Consider the following 20,735-nt stretch of genomic DNA (forward strand, 5'->3'; position numbering starts at 1 on the left):
GAGATAGAAAGAAGGATAACAGTGTGTTACTAGTTACCGCTTCTTTATAATAGTACGCACGTATACGTTTAATCCATATGGCATACTTGTATTCAGCACATAATAGGAGGCACATGTCCTCGAATTCAGGTTCCGGGAACGAAGCCTCCTTCGGAAAAAGACCGAATTTAAGGAAGGTGTAAAAGGTATTTAAAGAGTTTCCTGTTAGTTGCTTCAACCATTTCACAACTAAACGTTGTAATGGATAAACAATTTTACATTCAAAAAACAAATGATCTACAGTTTCGATACCTCCGCAAAAAGTGCATAATTTTGATTGAGAAATTCGTTTCAAATACATATTATAATTAACGGGCAGGATGTCATGAATGGTTTTGAAACACACATCTCTGGTGATTGGATCTAAAAATTTATTATGTAAATGTTTCCAAATGTTGGGAAAATAGAAATCATATAGTTTTAGGACTTTAGGTTGTAAAAGACAAGTTTGAAGTTCGCGTTGATAAATGATTTTAGTGGGCACCTGGCCAAAAATAATCGCGGGATTATTCTCATGAAAGGTTTTAAAATTTGTTATGCACTTTTTATAAAATGGCGGTGTATATAAGGTGTGAGTATATACATTTAGGCCTAACCTGGGGTTGAAAGCTCTTAATTGCAAACCAATCCAATACCTTGCAAAAAGTTTCCATTTGGCTGAATATTCGTCATCAAGTAGTTTCTGTATATGTTGAATACGTAAGGCTCTCAGCTTACATTCCAACTGTGTAATATTTAGACCACCGTCTTCAAAGGCGTTGACACAAACAGCCCTGGCAAGAGGCTCGAATTTGGAATTCCACAAGAATTGGAATATACTTCTATTAATTAAGGTAAGATAATGTTTAGGAATGTCAATCACGGTTGCAGTGTACCAAAGTTGGCTACAGGCCAAAATATTAATAATGTTAGACTTCGATACAAGAGATAATCGTCGGCTTTTCCATAGTAATAGTGTTTTTGTAAGTTTATTCAAAATTGTATGCCAGTGATCATCATTGTTCAATTTATGGCCAAAAAGGAAACCTACTATTTTTTGTCTGTCTATCCACGAAATGCCAAAAGGGTGATCACTGCGGGTACGCCATTTTCCCATGAACATACCGTTTGATTTACTATAATTTATCTTCGCACCAGAGGCACGCTCATACATGTGTGACCAAAACAGGTATTGCTGAATTGATTTGTCCGTGCAACAGAAACCTGTACTATCATCAGCGAAAAGCGAGATTTTACAGGACTCCGTTGCACCTGGAGCTTGAATACCAATAATTTCCGAATCATTACGAATTTTTATAGCAAAAGGTTCATACACTATTACATATAGAAGGGGAGAAAGACTGCAACCCTGACGGACTCCTCTTAAAATGGAGAAAGGTTTTGAAATAAAATTGTTCACTAAAACTGAAGAACTTATGTCATGATAAAAAATAAACACCCATTTAATAAAATCAGGGTGAAATCCGAAAGATTCTAGAGTTTTCTTCATGAATTTATAATTAACTCTATCAAATGCCTTTTCTTGGTCTAGACTTATAAATGCGCATGGTAGATCTTTTTGTTCAATATAGTCACTAATATTTCGAATTAAATGACCATTATCAACAATTGAACGACCTTTCACTCCACATGTTTGATCCATGTGTATAATTTTGGACATAACATGACCTAGTCTATTGGTAATAATCTTTGATAAGATTTTATAGTCTAAATTTAACAAAGAAATAGGTCTCCAATTTTTCATGTTTTTTGAATTTTGGGGGTCCTTACATAATAGCATAATAAAAGATACCTTTTGCGAATCAGACAAAGTGTTTGATTCAAATATCAAATTGTATAATCGCACTAGTGTATCACCTAAAACATCAAAAAAAGTGGCATAAAACTCTTTAGTCAATCCATCAGGTCCTGGTGATTTGTTGGTATCCATCATAGTGATGGATTTCCGAATTTCCTCTTTTGTAATTGGTCCAATAAGAAAGTGGTTATCGTCTGTGGTCAATTGAGGTAAACCAGTTAGAAATTCATCGAATAAATTCTCATCAATTTCTTCAGCAGTAAATAAGTCAGAATAGAAGGTTTCAAAACAGCGTAAAATATCGGAACTAGAGTTGTATGTCACGTTATTATGCTCAATTTCTTTAATGAGTTTCTTAGAACCATTTTTATTTTCCAGTTGAAAAAAGAATTGGCTAGGGCGTTCGTTGTTGTCTAAAGTGCTAGCTTTACTTCTAATTACTGAACCTTGGTACATGTTATATTGTAATTCTTTAATGGTTAAACGTAATTCCTGTAACTGGAGGAAGAGTTCCTCTGTATTGGTAGTGTCATATCTCTGTCGTAACAGATGATAGTCTTTTTTCAATGATCGCATCTCGGAAAACTTAAGCTTGGATAGTTGCTTAGAGTAGTTAATAATTTCATCTTTAATTTTTGTTTTTAAAATATCCCAAAATTCTAATGAAAATTCGTGGTATTTTAATTCTCTATTAATAAGATCTGTAATGAAAGTTTTTAATATGGTATGGTTTAAATGTGAGTTGTTACATTTCCAGTAACCTTTACCATATGATAATGAAGAGTTACCTACTATAGATAAAAGTACTGCCTCGTGATCTGATTGGGTGAAGTGAACAATTTGAGTGTTAATTAGGAAATTCACTATGTTCTTTGAAACATAAAATCTATCTAATCTACTGGCTTGTATAGGTAAAGTCGGATCTTGTGTATTCCTATACCATGTATATAGTTTAATTGTAGGATTTAACTTACGGAAAGAGTCAATTAGATTGAAGTTTGATATCAATGACTTTAAAGTTTGAATAGAATTATCACTATAATTATTTAAATCACCAATTCTATCTAATTTATGATTTAACACACAATTAAAATCACCGGCTAAAATAATATTGTGTTGTCCCGTTAAGTATGGGTACAGTGAGTTGAAAAATTCACATTTATCTGAATCAGGGGTAGGGGTATAAATGTTAAACGCACGGTATGGTATATGGTTCAAAGTAAAATCTACGTAAACTAACCTTCCATCCAAATCAGTATCAAATTTAGAAAACTGAATATTATTATTAAAATTTAAAATTGCGACACCACAAGAACGACTCGAGCCAAAACTCCATACTGCATTAAAACATTGCAGATTTTCTTGAATTTTCAAAGCAAGGGCTTTATTTTCTACATGGGTTTCTTGTAGAAATAAAAGATCTACGCGATGAGAAGATACCAAGTTTTTGATCTCATAAAGTTTTTGATTTGTGTTGGCTCTAAGGACATTGCTATTTAGTGTAAGGATATTGATTTGATCCATGATTACTAGTTAAGGTGAGGTATGTCCAAAACAATTAGAAAGTCATTCATGCGCATGCATATTAATAAGACGCAATTCCTCCGTACTATCACGATGCACGAAGTGAGCTGGCCTGAACTAATGATGAGCGAAAATTCAAAAATCAGAACTGACTTATAGAATAATACAATATAAAGTGACGGTGTATGAGCAAATAAGTGATACATGTAAACAATAAATAAAGAAAACAAAAGAGATACGATAGAAAGAAATTGAAAGATTAAGGAGTTTACAAAAAAAGCAGATGCAAACTTAATACAATACAAAATTAACAGGTATAATCCTGGAATAAATTGTCCGTTGTTCATAATCATTATCCATTGTTCGGTCCGGGTCGTCAATTCTGTTCCGTTTACCTCCTCCATTGTCCTTGGGCAGTCCATGTTTTGTATTTAAATATATGTTTAAAGGGTGGAAGTCTCCATAAAGTTATCATCCTCCTCCGTAGGGATGGACCGAGCCCTTTTACTCCTGTTGACCACTTGCCAAGTTAGAGAATCGACATCGAACAATTCTTTAGGTGTAGTTTCATTAGTCGAATTCTCGTCTTGTGTAAGTATTTCCACTTCTTCTGCCGTTAAAACAGGTGTATCAATGGGGGTTGGTGGCTGATCCGTTTGGGGTGTCTCTGGCACAGGGGGAGCAATCACTGTTTCTGGAACAATATTTCTTTCTTGAGGTGGCGGTGCCCTTCGTGAACTGGCTACAGAGGCGTAAGAAGCCAACTTTTCGGGGCAATCCTTTCGTAAATGGCCAGATTGCCGACATTTCAAACAAATGGGCGGACGGCCCTTCATGGTAATCAGCATTCCACATGAACCTAACGATACTATGTGCGGAATGTGTCTGGAATCAAATTCCGTGGTCTGAAGTTTCACCAGACGGGTACCGTTCAACGTCACTGTATCTTTGTCCAGTATTGTCTTGTCCCTTGTGACATCTATGACTTTGCCGTAAGGGGCTAGAACCTCCCTGATAATGTCATCCTTCATGTACAAAGGAAGCCAGTGTACCCTCAAATCTACAATTAGTTTGGCTAGATACTTGATCCCGTCAGCCTTTACACTTTCAGCCAGCTCACGAGTCCGCAAGACGGCATTCCAAGGAGAGTTTTCGCCCTCCCTATACATTCCAACAATGTCTGCTATAATTACCCCCGCATTTGAGAGCCGCTTTAAAGCATCGTCCCTGGACAGTCTTCCTTCTATTCGTAAGGTTCGCTTGTATATATCTGCGTCCACAAAGGGTGACAGATCAATGTCAAAACGACGAAACATCTTAACTATGAAATTTAAACAAAATATACTCAAACACTGAGAAAAATACTATATTGCACGTTGCTTTTTTGGATACTACACTTTGATCTTAGCCAAAAGGCCGAGAAGCGATAAAGTATCGATCATTTTCAAAGTTTTATATATAACATTTTTTGAACAAGTCCTAAATTATCTTCTGATCATCCAACCGATATAATTATTCAGGCCCACCAGTTCCTATCGTCCTGGCCATATTCTCAACAATGACACTGCTATCATCGTTCCAATAGTGCTCCCCTCATCATGGTATGGTACTCCTACGGAGGATGTCATTTCTAGGACATTTTGATGTTACTCTAATGTAAAACGTGAGTACTGTAGTGCAACGTCGGCTTCGGAAATTGGCCCTCTTCCAACTGTTCAGCTTAATTCATTGAGACGTAGTTTAGCGTCATGACGTCATCACAGTTCACGATCGATGGACCCAAGCGGGTGTTGTTAGAGAGAAGAAGAAAGACGTAACTTGACAGTGCTATCAAGTAAGGTAGACCTTCTACGCACATTAGAAAATACATCAGAGAAAGGCCGCAATACAAGGCAATTGGGAGTCCCGATTTTCCTTACTCAACAAATCGGCGTTTGCAGGTTCGCACATTTTGTCCGGATTAAACACGACCTGATTGTTGTTGTATAGCAGACCTCACCTAACTTGACCAACGACTGATTAACTAATGCCCTCAAACATTTAAATCCAATGGCCAAAAAAAAAAAAAAAAAAAAAAAAAAAGTCCAATTTTCACCCATCTGCTCATGCGCGGGCCATGGTAGCCAGTCGTAAGCATCCTCTCTGACTCCTATCAAGGCCACTGTCGATGAAAAATCCACCTGAATCAAAGCGCTTGTATTCCATTGGAAATGACATGAAAACATCGCCCCTTTTAAGTGAATATTGCAAGGAACACAGCTGAATGAGCTAGCTAGCGATGCATTGGAAGAAATTGCCGGAGTTAGGAAGGGACAGTGTCGTCCGTGTACTTACGGTGTTCATTTGTTGAACTAGAAATCGTCGAGTGTAGCATAGTCACAAGTGAATTGTCAGTCCTCCGTTCTAAATTAGTGGAATCTGAAATGGAGAAAGATCAGACCATGAGAAATTGGCCTCCGCATACGAGTTTAGGTTACAAGACATTAAGATATCATCTAGCCTTCAGCTGGTGTCAATTGGTCCTGAGTCCCTTCACAATAATAATAATAATAATGATAATAATAATAATAATAATATTATTATTATTATTATTAAAATTAAGATTAATAATGATAATAATAAACCCCTACAAATTACAAAAAGTAAATGCCTGAAAGTTTGGAATCTTAAATAGCAACTTAGGTGTAGATGGATTTATTATTGTTAGTTGTTTTCATTACTCCCCATGGGGAGTGGGCCAATCCCGGAGGTACTGCAATACCGGGCCAACCCGTGGCGAGAGCGGAGCAAGCCCCTGACATCTCACCCAGTTCCAAAAATCAGTTTAATATCGAAGTCCCCCAATGGGGAACGTATCAGATATTAAGCTGATAAGAACAGATACTTTTTTTTTTTTTTTTCATAAAAGTTTATTTGTGTATATATATACATGTTAAAAGCTGCAAACCAGCACGAACAGTATAACAAAATGTGTGAACATACTGATGCAATGTACAAAACATGTGTTGATAATTATAAATGTGCATAAATTTTAACGACCAGGAACAATCCTGAAAAGAACATTGTAACGTATGAAAAATTAACTCAAGATATAAACGAAATTCATATAAACACAAAACATCAATTATGTGTAAACTTATAGGTGCTATTCAACAAACTTTTTAATGCGGTGATGATATTCATTGTACATATGAAATATACATTATCTTTCTTATTACAGACTGATATCAATAACCAACTCAAAATTATACAGGGAACAAAATAATCCTGCCAAACACCATTTATCAATAAAATGAACAATATTTAATCTGGAAAAGTCAGCTCTGATTCTACATTTGAGTCGAGATAGAAAGAAGGATAACAGTGTGTTACTAGTTACCGCTTCTTTATAATAGTACGCACGTATACGTTTTATCCATATGGCATACTTGTATTCAGCACATAATAGGAGGCACATGTCCTCGAATTCAGGTTCCGGGAACGAAGCCTCCTTCGGAAAAAGACCGAATTTAAGGAAGGTGTAAAAGGTATTTAAAGAGTTTCCTGTTAGTTGCTTCAACCATTTCACAACTAAACGTTGTAATGGATAAACAATTTTACATTCAAAAAACAAATGATCTACAGTTTCGATACCTCCGCAAAAAGTGCATAATTTTGATTGAGAAATTCGTTTCAAATACATATTATAATTAACGGGCAGGATGTCATGAATGGTTTTGAAACACACATCTCTGGTGATTGGATCTAAAAATTTATTATGTAAATGTTTCCAAATGTTGGGAAAATAGAAATCATATAGTTTTAGGACTTTAGGTTGTAAAAGACAAGTTTGAAGTTCGCGTTGATAAATGATTTTAGTGGGCACTTGGCCAAAAATAATCGCGGGATTATTCTCATGAAAGGTTTTAAAATTTGTTATGCACTTTTTATAAAATGGCGGTGTATATAAGGTGTGAGTATATACATTTAGGCCTAACCTGGGGTTGAAAGCTCTTAATTGCAAACCAATCCAATACCTTGCAAAAAGTTTCCATTTGGCTGAATATTCGTCATCAAGTAGTTTCTGTATATGTTGAATACGTAAGGCTCTCAGCTTACATTCCAACTGTGTAATATTTAGACCACCGTCTTCAAAGGCGTTGACACAAACAGCCCTGGCAAGAGGCTCGAATTTGGAATTCCACAAGAATTGGAATATACTTCTATTAATTAAGGTAAGATAATGTTTAGGAATGTCAATCACGGTTGCAGTGTACCAAAGTTGGCTACAGGCCAAAATATTAATAATGTTAGACTTCGATACAAGAGATAATCGTCGGCTTTTCCATAGTAATAGTGTTTTTGTAAGTTTATTCAAAATTGTATGCCAGTGATCATCATTGTTCAATTTATGGCCAAAAAGGAAACCTACTATTTTTTGTCTGTCTATCCACGAAATGCCAAAAGGGTGATCACTGCGGGTACGCCATTTTCCCATGAACATACCGTTTGATTTACTATAATTTATCTTCGCACCAGAGGCACGCTCATACATGTGTGACCAAAACAGGTATTGCTGAATTGATTTGTCCGTGCAACAGAAACCTGTACTATCATCAGCGAAAAGCGAGATTTTACAGGACTCCGTTGCACCTGGAGCTTGAATACCAATAATTTCCGAATCATTACGAATTTTTATAGCAAAAGGTTCATACACTATTACATATAGAAGGGGAGAAAGACTGCAACCCTGACGGACTCCTCTTAAAATGGAGAAAGGTTTTGAAATAAAATTGTTCACTAAAACTGAAGAACTTATGTCATGATAAAAAATAAACACCCATTTAATAAAATCAGGGTGAAATCCGAAAGATTCTAGAGTTTTCTTCATGAATTTATAATTAACTCTATCAAATGCCTTTTCTTGGTCTAGACTTATAAATGCGCATGGTAGATCTTTTTGTTCAATATAGTCACTAATATTTCGAATTAAATGACCATTATCAACAATTGAACGACCTTTCACTCCACATGTTTGATCCATGTGTATAATTTTGGACATAACATGACCTAGTCTATTGGTAATAATCTTTGATAAGATTTTATAGTCTAAATTTAACAAAGAAATAGGTCTCCAATTTTTCATGTTTTTTGAATTTTGGGGGTCCTTACATAATAGCATAATAAAAGATACCTTTTGCGAATCAGACAAAGTGTTTGATTCAAATATCAAATTGTATAATCGCACTAGTGTATCACCTAAAACATCAAAAAAAGTGGCATAAAACTCTTTAGTCAATCCATCAGGTCCTGGTGATTTGTTGGTATCCATCATAGTGATGGATTTCCGAATTTCCTCTTTTGTAATTGGTCCAATAAGAAAGTGGTTATCGTCTGTGGTCAATTGAGGTAAACCAGTTAGAAATTCATCGAATAAATTCTCATCAATTTCTTCAGCAGTAAATAAGTCAGAATAGAAGGTTTCAAAACAGCGTAAAATATCGGAACTAGAGTTGTATGTCACGTTATTATGCTCAATTTCTTTAATGAGTTTCTTAGAACCATTTTTATTTTCCAGTTGAAAAAAGAATTGGCTAGGGCGTTCGTTGTTGTCTAAAGTGCTAGCTTTACTTCTAATTACTGAACCTTGGTACATGTTATATTGTAATTCTTTAATGGTTAAACGTAATTCCTGTAACTGGAGGAAGAGTTCCTCTGTATTGGTAGTGTCATATCTCTGTCGTAACAGATGATAGTCTTTTTTCAATGATCGCATCTCGGAAAACTTAAGCTTGGATAGTTGCTTAGAGTAGTTAATAATTTCATCTTTAATTTTTGTTTTTAAAATATCCCAAAATTCTAATGAAAATTCGTGGTATTTTAATTCTCTATTAATAAGATCTGTAATGAAAGTTTTTAATATGGTATGGTTTAAATGTGAGTTGTTACATTTCCAGTAACCTTTACCATATGATAATGAAGAGTTACCTACTATAGATAAAAGTACTGCCTCGTGATCTGATTGGGTAAAGTGAACAATTTGAGTGTTAATTAGGAAATTCACTATGTTCTTTGAAACATAAAATCTATCTAATCTACTGGCTTGTATAGGTAAAGTCGGATCTTGTGTATTCCTATACCATGTATATAGTTTAATTGTAGGATTTAACTTACGGAAAGAGTCAATTAGATTGAAGTTTGATATCAATGACTTTAAAGTTTGAATAGAATTATCACTATAATTATTTAAATCACCAATTCTATCTAATTTATGATTTAACACACAATTAAAATCACCGGCTAAAATAATATTGTGTTGTCCCGTTAAGTATGGGTACAGTGAGTTGAAAAATTCACATTTATCTGAATCAGGGGTAGGGGTATAAATGTTAAACGCACGGTATGGTATATGGTTCAAAGTAAAATCTACGTAAACTAACCTTCCATCCAAATCAGTATCAAATTTAGAAAACTGAATATTATTATTAAAATTTAAAATTGCGACACCACAAGAACGACTCGAGCCAAAACTCCATACTGCATTAAAACATTGCAGATTTTCTTGAATTTTCAAAGCAAGGGCTTTATTTTCTACATGGGTTTCTTGTAGAAATAAAAGATCTACGCGATGAGAAGATACCAAGTTTTTGATCTCATAAAGTTTTTGATTTGTGTTGGCTCTAAGGCCATTGCTATTTAGTGTAAGGATATTGATTTGATCCATGATTACTAGTTAAGGTGAGGTATGTCCAAAACAATTAGAAAGTCATTCATGCGCATGCATATTAATAAGACGCAATTCCTCCGTACTATCACGATGCACGAAGTGAGCTGGCCTGAACTAATGATGAGCGAAAATTCAAAAATCAGAACTGACTTATAGAATAATACAATATAAAGTGACGGTGTATGAGCAAATAAGTGATACATGTAAACAATAAATAAAGAAAACAAAAGAGATACGATAGAAAGAAATTGAAAGATTAAGGAGTTTACAAAAAAAGCAGATGCAAACTTAATACAATACAAAATTAACAGGTATAATCCTGGAATAAATTGTCCGTTGTTCATAATCATTATCCATTGTTCGGTCCGGGTCGTCAATTCTGTTCCGTTTACCTCCTCCATTGTCCTTGGGCAGTCCATGTTTTGTATTTAAATATATGTTTAAAGGGTGGAAGTCTCCATAAAGTTATCATCCTCCTCCGTAGGGATGGACCGAGCCCTTTTACTCCTGTTGACCACTTGCCAAGTTAGAGAATCGACATCGAACAATTCTTTAGGTGTAGTTTCATTAGTCGAATTCTCGTCTTGTGTAAGTATTTCCACTTCTTCTGCCGTTAAAACAGGTGTATCAATGGGGGTTGGTGGCTGATCCGTTTGGGGTGTCTCTGGCACAGGGGGAGCAATCACTGTTTCTGGAACAATATTTCTTTCTTGAGGTGGCGGTGCCCTTCGTGAACTGGCTACAGAGGCGTAAGAAGCCAACTTTTCGGGGCAATCCTTTCGTAAATGGCCAGATTGCCGACATTTCAAACAAATGGGCGGACGGCCCTTCATGGTAATCAGCATTCCACATGAACCTAACGATACTATGTGCGGAATGTGTCTGGAATCAAATTCCGTGGTCTGAAGTTTCACCAGACGGGTACCGTTCAACGTCACTGTATCTTTGTCCAGTATTGTCTTGTCCCTTGTGACATCTATGACTTTGCCGTAAGGGGCTAGAACCTCCCTGATAATGTCATCCTTCATGTACAAAGGAAGCCAGTGTACCCTCAAATCTACAATTAGTTTGGCTAGATACTTGATCCCGTCAGCCTTTACACTTTCAGCCAGCTCACGAGTCCGCAAGACGGCATTCCAAGGAGAGTTTTCGCCCTCCCTATACATTCCAACAATGTCTGCTATAATTACCCCCGCATTTGAGAGCCGCTTTAAAGCATCGTCCCTGGACAGTCTTCCTTCTATTCGTAAGGTTCGCTTGTATATATCTGCGTCCACAAAGGGTGACAGATCAATGTCAAAACGACGAAACATCTTAACTATGAAATTTAAACAAAATATACTCAAACACTGAGAAAAATACTATATTGCACGTTGCTTTTTTGGATACTACACTTTGATCTTAGCCAAAAGGCCGAGAAGCGATAAAGTATCGATCATTTTCAAAGTTTTATATATAACATTTTTTGAACAAGTCCTAAATTATCTTCTGATCATCCAACCGATATAATTATTTAGGCCCACCAGTTCCTATCGTCCTGGCCATATTCTCAACAATGACACTGCTATCATCGTTCCAATAGTGCTCCCCTCATCATGGTATGGTACTCCTACGGAGGATGTCATTTCTAGGACATTTTGATGTTACTCTAATGTAAAACGTGAGTACTGTAGTGCAACGTCGGCTTCGGAAATTGGCCCTCTTCCAACTGTTCAGCTTAATCATTGAGACGTAGTTTAGCGTCATGACGTCATCACAGTTCACGATCGATGGACCCAAGCGGGTGTTGTTAGAGAGAAGAAGAAAGACGTAACTTGACAGTGCTATCAAGTAAGGTAGACCTTCTACGCACATTAGAAAATACATCAGAGAAAGGCCGCAATACAAGGCAATTGGGAGTCCCGATTTTCCTTACTCAACAAATCGGCGTTTGCAGGTTCGCACATTTTGTCCGGATTAAACACGACCTGATTGTTGTTGTATAGCAGACCTCACCTAACTTGACCAACGACTGATTAACTAATGCCCTCAAAAATTTAAATCCAATGGCCAAAAAAAAAAAAAAAAAAAAAAAAAAGTCCAATTTTCACCCATCTGCTCATGCGCGGGCCATGGTAGCCAGTCGTAAGCATCCTCTCTGACTCCTATCAAGGCCACTGTCGATGAAAAATCCACCTGAATCAAAGCGCTTGTATTCCATTGGAAATGACATGAAAACATCGCCCCTTTTAAGTGAATATTGCAAGGAACACAGCTGAATGAGCTAGCTAGCGATGCATTGGAAGAAATTGCCGGAGTTAGGAAGGGACAGTGTCGTCCGTGTACTTACGGTGTTCATTTGTTGAACTAGAAATCGTCGAGTGTAGCATAGTCACAAGTGAATTGTCAGTCCTCCGTTCTAAATTAGTGGAATCTGAAATGGAGAAAGATCAGACCATGAGAAATTGGCCTCCGCATACGAGTTTAGGTTACAAGACATTAAGATATCATCTAGCCTTCAGCTGGTGTCAATTGGTCCTGAGTCCCTTCACAATAATAATAATAATAATGATAATAATAATAATAATAATATTATTATTATTTTTATTAAAATTAAGATTAATAATGATAATAATAAACCCCTACAAATTACAAAAAGTAAATGCCTGAAAGTTTGGAATCTTAAATAGCAACTTAGGTGTAGATGGATTTATTATTGTTAGTTGTTTTCATTACTCCCCATGGGGAGTGGGCCAATCCCGGAGGTACTGCAATACCGGGCCAACCCGTGGCGAGAGCGGAGCAAGCCCCTGACATCTCACCCAGTTCCAAAAATCAGTTTAATATCGAAGTCCCCCAATGGGGAACGTATCAGATATTAAGCTGATAAGAACAGATACTTTTTTTTTTTTTTTTCATAAAAGTTTATTTGTGTATATATATACATGTTAAAAGCTGCAAACCAGCACGAACAGTATAACAAAATGTGTGAACATACTGATGCAATGTACAAAACATGTGTTGATAATTATAAATGTGCATAAATTTTAACGACCAGGAACAATCCTGAAAAGAACATTGTAACGTATGAAAAATTAACTCAAGATATAAACGAAATTCATATAAACACAAAACATCAATTATGTGTAAACTTATAGGTGCTATTCAACAAACTTTTTAATGCGGTGATGATATTCATTGTACATATGAAATATACATTATCTTTCTTATTACAGACTGATATCAATAACCAACTCAAAATTATACAGGGAACAAAATAATCCTGCCAAACACCATTTATCAATAAAATGAACAATATTTAATCTGGAAAAGTCAGCTCTGATTCTACATTTGAGTCGAGATAGAAAGAAGGATAACAGTGTGTTACTAGTTACCGCTTCTTTATAATAGTACGCACGTATACGTTTTATCCATATGGCATACTTGTATTCAGCACATAATAGGAGGCACATGTCCTCGAATTCAGGTTCCGGGAACGAAGCCTCCTTCGGAAAAAGACCGAATTTAAGGAAGGTGTAAAAGGTATTTAAAGAGTTTCCTGTTAGTTGCTTCAACCATTTCACAACTAAACGTTGTAATGGATAAACAATTTTACATTCAAAAAACAAATGATCTACAGTTTCGATACCTCCGCAAAAAGTGCATAATTTTGATTGAGAAATTCGTTTCAAATACATATTATAATTAACGGGCAGGATGTCATGAATGGTTTTGAAACACACATCTCTGGTGATTGGATCTAAAAATTTATTATGTAAATGTTTCCAAATGTTGGGAAAATAGAAATCATATAGTTTTAGGACTTTAGGTTGTAAAAGACAAGTTTGAAGTTCGCGTTGATAAATGATTTTAGTGGGCACTTGGCCAAAAATAATCGCGGGATTATTCTCATGAAAGGTTTTAAAATTTGTTATGCACTTTTTATAAAATGGCGGTGTATATAAGGTGTGAGTATATACATTTAGGCCTAACCTGGGGTTGAAAGCTCTTAATTGCAAACCAATCCAATACCTTGCAAAAAGTTTCCATTTGGCTGAATATTCGTCATCAAGTAGTTTCTGTATATGTTGAATACGTAAGGCTCTCAGCTTACATTCCAACTGTGTAATATTTAGACCACCATCTTCAAAGGCGTTGACACAAACAGCCCTGGCAAGAGGCTCGAATTTGGAATTCCACAAGAATTGGAATATACTTCTATTAATTAAGGTAAGATAATGTTTAGGAATGTCAATCACGGTTGCAGTGTACCAAAGTTGGCTACAGGCCAAAATATTAATAATGTTAGACTTCGATACAAGAGATAATCGTCGGCTTTTCCATAGTAATAGTGTTTTTGTAAGTTTATTCAAAATTGTATGCCAGTGATCATCATTGTTCAATTTATGGCCAAAAAGGAAACCTACTATTTTTTGTCTGTCTATCCACGAAATGCCAAAAGGGTGATCACTGCGGGTACGCCATTTTCCCATGAACATACCGTTTGATTTACTATAATTTATCTTCGCACCAGAGGCACGCTCATACATGTGTGACCAAAACAGGTATTGCTGAATTGATTTGTCCGTGCAACAGAAACCTGTACTATCATCAGCGAAAAGCGAGATTTTACAGGACTCCGTTGCACCTGGAGCTTGAATACCAATAATTTCCGAATCATTACGAATTTTTATAGCAAAAGGTTCATACACTATTACATATAGAAGGGGAGAAAGACTGCAACCCTGACGGACTCCTCTTAAAATGGAGAAAGGTTTTGAAATAAAATTGTTCACTAAAACTGAAGAACTTATGTCATGATAAAAAATAAACACCCATTTAATAAAATCAGGGTGAAATCCGAAAGATTCTAGAGTTTTCTTCATGAATTTATAATTAACTCTATCAAATGCCTTTTCTTGGTCTAGACTTATAAATGCGCATGGTAGATCTTTTTGTTCAATATAGTCACTAATATTTCGAATTAAATGACCATTATCAACAATTGAACGACCTTTCACTCCACATGTTTGATCCATGTGTATAATTTTGGACATAACATGACCTAGTCTATTGGTAATAATCTTTGATAAGATTTTATAGTCTAAATTTAACAAAGAAATAGGTCTCCAATTTTTCATGTTTTTTGAATTTTGGGGGTCCTTACATAATAGCATAATAAAAGATACCTTTTGCGAATCAGACAAAGTGTTTGATTCAAATATCAAATTGTATAATCGCACTAGTGTATCACCTAAAACATCAAAAAAAGTGGCATAAAACTCTTTAGTCAATCCATCAGGTCCTGGTGATTTGTTGGTATCCATCATAGTGATGGATTTCCGAATTTCCTCTTTTGTAATTGGTCCAATAAGAAAGTGGTTATCGTCTGTGGTCAATTGAGGTAAACCAGTTAGAAATTCATCGAATAAATTCTCATCAATTTCTTCAGCAGTAAATAAGTCAGAATAGAAGGTTTCAAAACAGCGTAAAATATCGGAACTAGAGTTGTATGTCACGTTATTATGCTCAATTTCTTTAATGAGTTTCTTAGAACCATTTTTATTTTCCAGTTGAAAAAAGAATTGGCTAGGGCGTTCGTTGTTGTCTAAAGTGCTAGCTTTACTTCTAATTACTGAACCTTGGTACATGTTATATTGTAATTCTTTAATGGTTAAACGTAATTCCTGTAACTGGAGGAAGAGTTCCTCTGTATTGGTAGTGTCATATCTCTGTCGTAACAGATGATAGTCTTTTTTCAATGATCGCATCTCGGAAAACTTAAGCTTGGATAGTTGCTTAGAGTAGTTAATAATTTCATCTTTAATTTTTGTTTTTAAAATATCCCAAAATTCTAATGAAAATTCGTGGTATTTTAATTCTCTATTAATAAGATCTGTAATGAAAGTTTTTAATATGGTATGGTTTAATTGTGAGTTGTTACATTTCCAGTAACCTTTACCATATGATAATGAAGAGTTACCTACTATAGATAAAAGTACTGCCTCGTGATCTGATTGGGTAAAGTGAACAATTTGAGTGTTAATTAGGAAATTCACTATGTTCTTTGAAACATAAAATCTATCTAATCTACTGGCTTGTATAGGTAAAGTCGGATCTTGTGTATTCCTATACCATGTATATAGTTTAATTGTAGGATTTAACTTACGGAAAGAGTCAATTAGATTGAAGTTTGATATCAATGACTTTAAAGTTTGAATAGAATTATCACTATAATTATTTAAATCACCAATTCTATCTAATTTATGATTTAACACACAATTAAAATCACCGGCTAAAATAATATTGTGTTGTCCCGTTAAGTATGGGTACAGTGAGTTGAAAAATTCACATTTATCTGAATCAGGGGTAGGGGTATAAATGTTAAACGCACGGTATGGTATATGGTTCAAAGTAAAATCTACGTAAACTAACCTTCCATCCAAATCAGTATCAAATTTAGAAAACTGAATATTATTATTAAAATTTAAAATTGCGACACCACAAGAACGACTCGAGCCAAAACTCCATACTGCATTAAAACATTGCAGATTTTCTTGAATTTTCAAAGCAAGGGCTTTATTTTCTACATGGGTTTCTTGTAGAAATAAAAGATCTACGCGATGAGAAGATACCAAGTTTTTGATCTCATAAAGTTTTTGATTTGTGTTGGCTCTAAGGCCATTGCTATTTAGTGTAAGGATATTGATTTGATCCATGATTACTAGTTAAGGTGAGGTATGTCCAAAACAATTAGAAAGTCATTCATGCGCATGCATATTAATAAGACGCAATTCCTCCGTACTATCACGATGCACGAAGTGAGCTGGCCTGAACTAATGATGAGCGAAAATTCAAAAATCAGAACTGACTTATAGAATAATACAATATAAAGTGACGGTGTATGAGCAAATAAGTGATACATGTAAACAATAAATAAAGAAAACAAAAGAGATACGATAGAAAGAAATTGAAAGATTAAGGAGTTTACAAAAAAAGCAGATGCAAACTTAATACAATACAAAATTAACAGGTATAATCCTGGAATAAATTGTCCGTTGTTCATAATCATTATCCATTGTTTGGTCCGGGTCGTCAATTCTGTTCCGTTTACCTCCTCCATTGTCCTTGGGCAGTCCATGTTTTGTATTTAAATATATGTTTAAAGGGTGGAAGTCTCCATAAAGTTATCATCCTCCTCCGTAGGGATGGACCGAGCCCTTTTACTCCTGTTGACCACTTGCCAAGTTAGAGAATCGACATCGAACAATTCTTTAGGTGTAGTTTCATTAGTCGAATTCTCGTCTTGTGTAAGTATTTCCACTTCTTCTGCCGTTAAAACAGGTGTATCAATGGGGGTTGGTGGCTGATCCGTTTGGGGTGTCTCTGGCACAGGGGGAGCAATCACTGTTTCTGGAACAATATTTCTTTCTTGAGGTGGCGGTGCCCTTCGTGAACTGGCTACAGAGGCGTAAGAAGCCAACTTTTCGGGGCAATCCTTTCGTAAATGGCCAGATTGCCGACATTTCAAACAAATGGGCGGACGGCCCTTCATGGTAATCAGCATTCCACATGAACCTAACGATACTATGTGCGGAATGTGTCTGGAATCAAATTCCGTGGTCTGAAGTTTCACCAGACGGGTACCGTTCAACGTCACTGTATCTTTGTCCAGTATTGTCTTGTCCCTTGTGACATCTATGACTTTGCCGTAAGGGGCTAGAACCTCCCTGATAATGTCATCCTTCATGTACAAAGGAAGCCAGTGTACCCTCAAATCTACAATTAGTTTGGCTAGATACTTGATCCCGTCAGCCTTTACACTTTCAGCCAGCTCACGAGTCCGCAAGACGGCATTCCAAGGAGAGTTTTCGCCCTCCCTATACATTCCAACAATGTCTGCTATAATTACCCCCGCATTTGAGAGCCGCTTTAAAGCATCGTCCCTGGACAGTCTTCCTTCTATTCGTAAGGTTCGCTTGTATATATCTGCGTCCACAAAGGGTGACAGATCAATGTCAAAACGACGAAACATCTTAACTATGAAATTTAAACAAAATATACTCAAACACTGAGAAAAATACTATATTGCACGTTGCTTTTTTGGATACTACACTTTGATCTTAGCCAAAAGGCCGAGAAGCGATAAAGTATCGATCATTTTCAAAGTTTTATATATAACATTTTTTGAACAAGTCCTAAATTATCTTCTGATCATCCAACCGATATAATTATTCAGGCCCACCAGTTCCTATCGTCCTGGCCATATTCTCAACAATGACACTGCTATCATCGTTCCAATAGTGCTCCCCTCATCATGGTATGGTACTCCTACGGAGGATGTCATTTCTAGGACATTTTGATGTTACTCTAATGTAAAACGTGAGTACTGTAGTGCAACGTCGGCTTCGGAAATTGGCCCTCTTCCAACTGTTCAGCTTAATTCATTGAGACGTAGTTTAGCGTCATGACGTCATCACAGTTCACGATCGATGGACCCAAGCGGGTGTTGTTAGAGAGAAGAAGAAAGACGTAACTTGACAGTGCTATCAAGTAAGGTAGACCTTCTACGCACATTAGAAAATACATCAGAGAAAGGCCGCAATACAAGGCAATTGGGAGTCCCGATTTTCCTTACTCAACAAATCGGCGTTTGCAGGTTCGCACATTTTGTCCGGATTAAACACGACCTGATTGTTGTTGTATAGCAGACCTCACCTAACTTGACCAACGACTGATTAACTAATGCCCTCAAACATTTAAATCCAATGGCCAAAAAAAAAAAAAAAAAAAAAAAAACAAGTCCAATTTTCACCCATCTGCTCATGCGCGGGCCATGGTAGCCAGTCCTAAGCATCCTCTCTGACTCCTATCAAGGCCACTGTCGATGAAAAATCCACCTGAATCAAAGCGCTTGTATTCCATTGGAAATGACATGAAAACATCGCCCCTTTTAAGTGAATATTGCAAGGAACACAGCTGAATGAGCTAGCTAGCGATGCATTGGAAGAAATTGCCGGAGTTAGGAAGGGACAGTGTCGTCCGTGTACTTACGGTGTTCATTTGTTGAACTAGAAATCGTCGAGTGTAGCATAGTCACAAGTGAATTGTCAGTCCTCCGTTCTAAATTAGTGGAATCTGAAATGGAGAAAGATCAGACCATGAGAAATTGGCCTCCGCATACGAGTTTAGGTTACAAGACATTAAGATATCATCTAGCCTTCAGCTGGTGTCAATTGGTCCTGAGTCCCTTCACAATAATAATAATAATAATGATAATAATAATAATAATAATATTATTATTATTATTATTAAAATTAAGATTAATAATGATAATAATAAACCCCTACAAATTACAAAAAGTAAATGCCTGAAAGTTTGGAATCTTAAATAGCAACTTAGGTGTAGATGGATTTATTATTGTTAGCTGTTTTCATTACTCCCCATGGGGAGTGGGCCAATCCCGGAGGTACTGCAATACCGGGCCAACCCGTGGTGAGAGCGGAGCAAGCCCCTGACATCTCACCCAGTTCCAAAAATCAGTTTAATATCGAAGTCCCCCAATGGGGAACGTATCAGATATTAAGCTGATAAGAACAGATACTACACTTTGATCTTAGCCAAAAGGCCGAGAAGCGATAAAGTATCGATCATTTTCAAAGTTTTATATATAACATTTTTTGAACAAGTCCTAAATTATCTTCTGATCATCCAACCGATATAATTATTTAGGCCCACCAGTTCCTATCGTCCTGGCCATATTCTCAACAATGACACTGCTATCATCGTTCCAATAGTGCTCCCCTCATCATGGTATGGTACTCCTACGGAGGATGTCATTTCTAGGACATTTTGATGTTACTCTAATGTAAAACGTGAGTACTGTAGTGCAACGTCGGCTTCGGAAATTGGCCCTCTTCCAACTGTTCAGCTTAATCATTGAGACGTAGTTTAGCGTCATGACGTCATCACAGTTCACGATCGATGGACCCAAGCGGGTGTTGTTAGAGAGAAGAAGAAAGACGTAACTTGACAGTGCTATCAAGTAAGGTAGACCTTCTACGCACATTAGAAAATACATCAGAGAAAGGCCGCAATACAAGGCAATTGGGAGTCCCGATTTTCCTTACTCAACAAATCGGCGTTTGCAGGTTCGCACATTTTGTCCGGATTAAACACGACCTGATTGTTGTTGTATAGCAGACCTCACCTAACTTGACCAACGACTGATTAACTAATGCCCTCAAAAATTTAAATCCAATGGCCAAAAAAAAAAAAAAAAAAAAAAAAAAAACAGTCCAATTTTCACCCATCTGCTCATGCGCGGGCCATGGTAGCCAGTCGTAAGCATCCTCTCTGACTCCTATCAAGGCCACTGTCGATGAAAAATCCACCTGAATCAAAGCGCTTGTATTCCATTGGAAATGACATGAAAACATCGCCCCTTTTAAGTGAATATTGCAAGGAACACAGCTGAATGAGCTAGCTAGCGATGCATTGGAAGAAATTGCCGGAGTTAGGAAGGGACAGTGTCGTCCGTGTACTTACGGTGTTCATTTGTTGAACTAGAAATCGTCGAGTGTAGCATAGTCACAAGTGAATTGTCAGTCCTCCGTTCTAAATTAGTGGCATCTGAAATGGAGAAAGATCAGACCATGAGAAATTGGCCTCCGCATACGAGTTTAGGTT

General features: G+C 36.4%; 3 non-coding genes and 3 pseudogenes across 3 annotated transcripts; all 6 read right to left on the reverse strand.

Moving 5' to 3' along the window:
- Positions 1-4,641: 4,641 nt before the first annotated feature.
- Positions 4,642-4,789, reverse strand: LOC149772370 (U2 spliceosomal RNA; annotated as a pseudogene).
- Positions 4,790-6,088: 1,299 nt separating this feature from the next.
- Positions 6,089-6,274, reverse strand: LOC149772371 (U2 spliceosomal RNA). Its single transcript, XR_016417723.1, has one exon. It is a non-coding gene; the product is annotated as a U2 spliceosomal RNA (small nuclear RNA).
- A 5,070-nt stretch (positions 6,275-11,344) lies between these two features.
- On the reverse strand, positions 11,345-11,492 carry LOC149772372 (U2 spliceosomal RNA; annotated as a pseudogene).
- A 1,297-nt stretch (positions 11,493-12,789) lies between these two features.
- LOC149772373 (U2 spliceosomal RNA) lies at positions 12,790-12,975 on the reverse strand. Its single transcript, XR_016417724.1, has one exon. It is a non-coding gene; the product is annotated as a U2 spliceosomal RNA (small nuclear RNA).
- A 5,070-nt stretch (positions 12,976-18,045) lies between these two features.
- LOC149772374 (U2 spliceosomal RNA) lies at positions 18,046-18,193 on the reverse strand (annotated as a pseudogene).
- A 1,300-nt stretch (positions 18,194-19,493) lies between these two features.
- LOC149772375 (U2 spliceosomal RNA) lies at positions 19,494-19,686 on the reverse strand. The gene has a single exon (XR_016417715.1). It is a non-coding gene; the product is annotated as a U2 spliceosomal RNA (small nuclear RNA).
- Between the last annotated feature and the right edge of the window lie 1,049 nt (positions 19,687-20,735).

Source organism: Sinohyriopsis cumingii, unplaced genomic scaffold (genome assembly GCF_028554795.1).
Source record: "Sinohyriopsis cumingii isolate HCF-2022 unplaced genomic scaffold, ASM2855479v2 utg001511l, whole genome shotgun sequence".
In the NCBI taxonomy this organism is placed as follows: Eukaryota; Metazoa; Mollusca; class Bivalvia; order Unionida; family Unionidae; genus Sinohyriopsis; species Sinohyriopsis cumingii.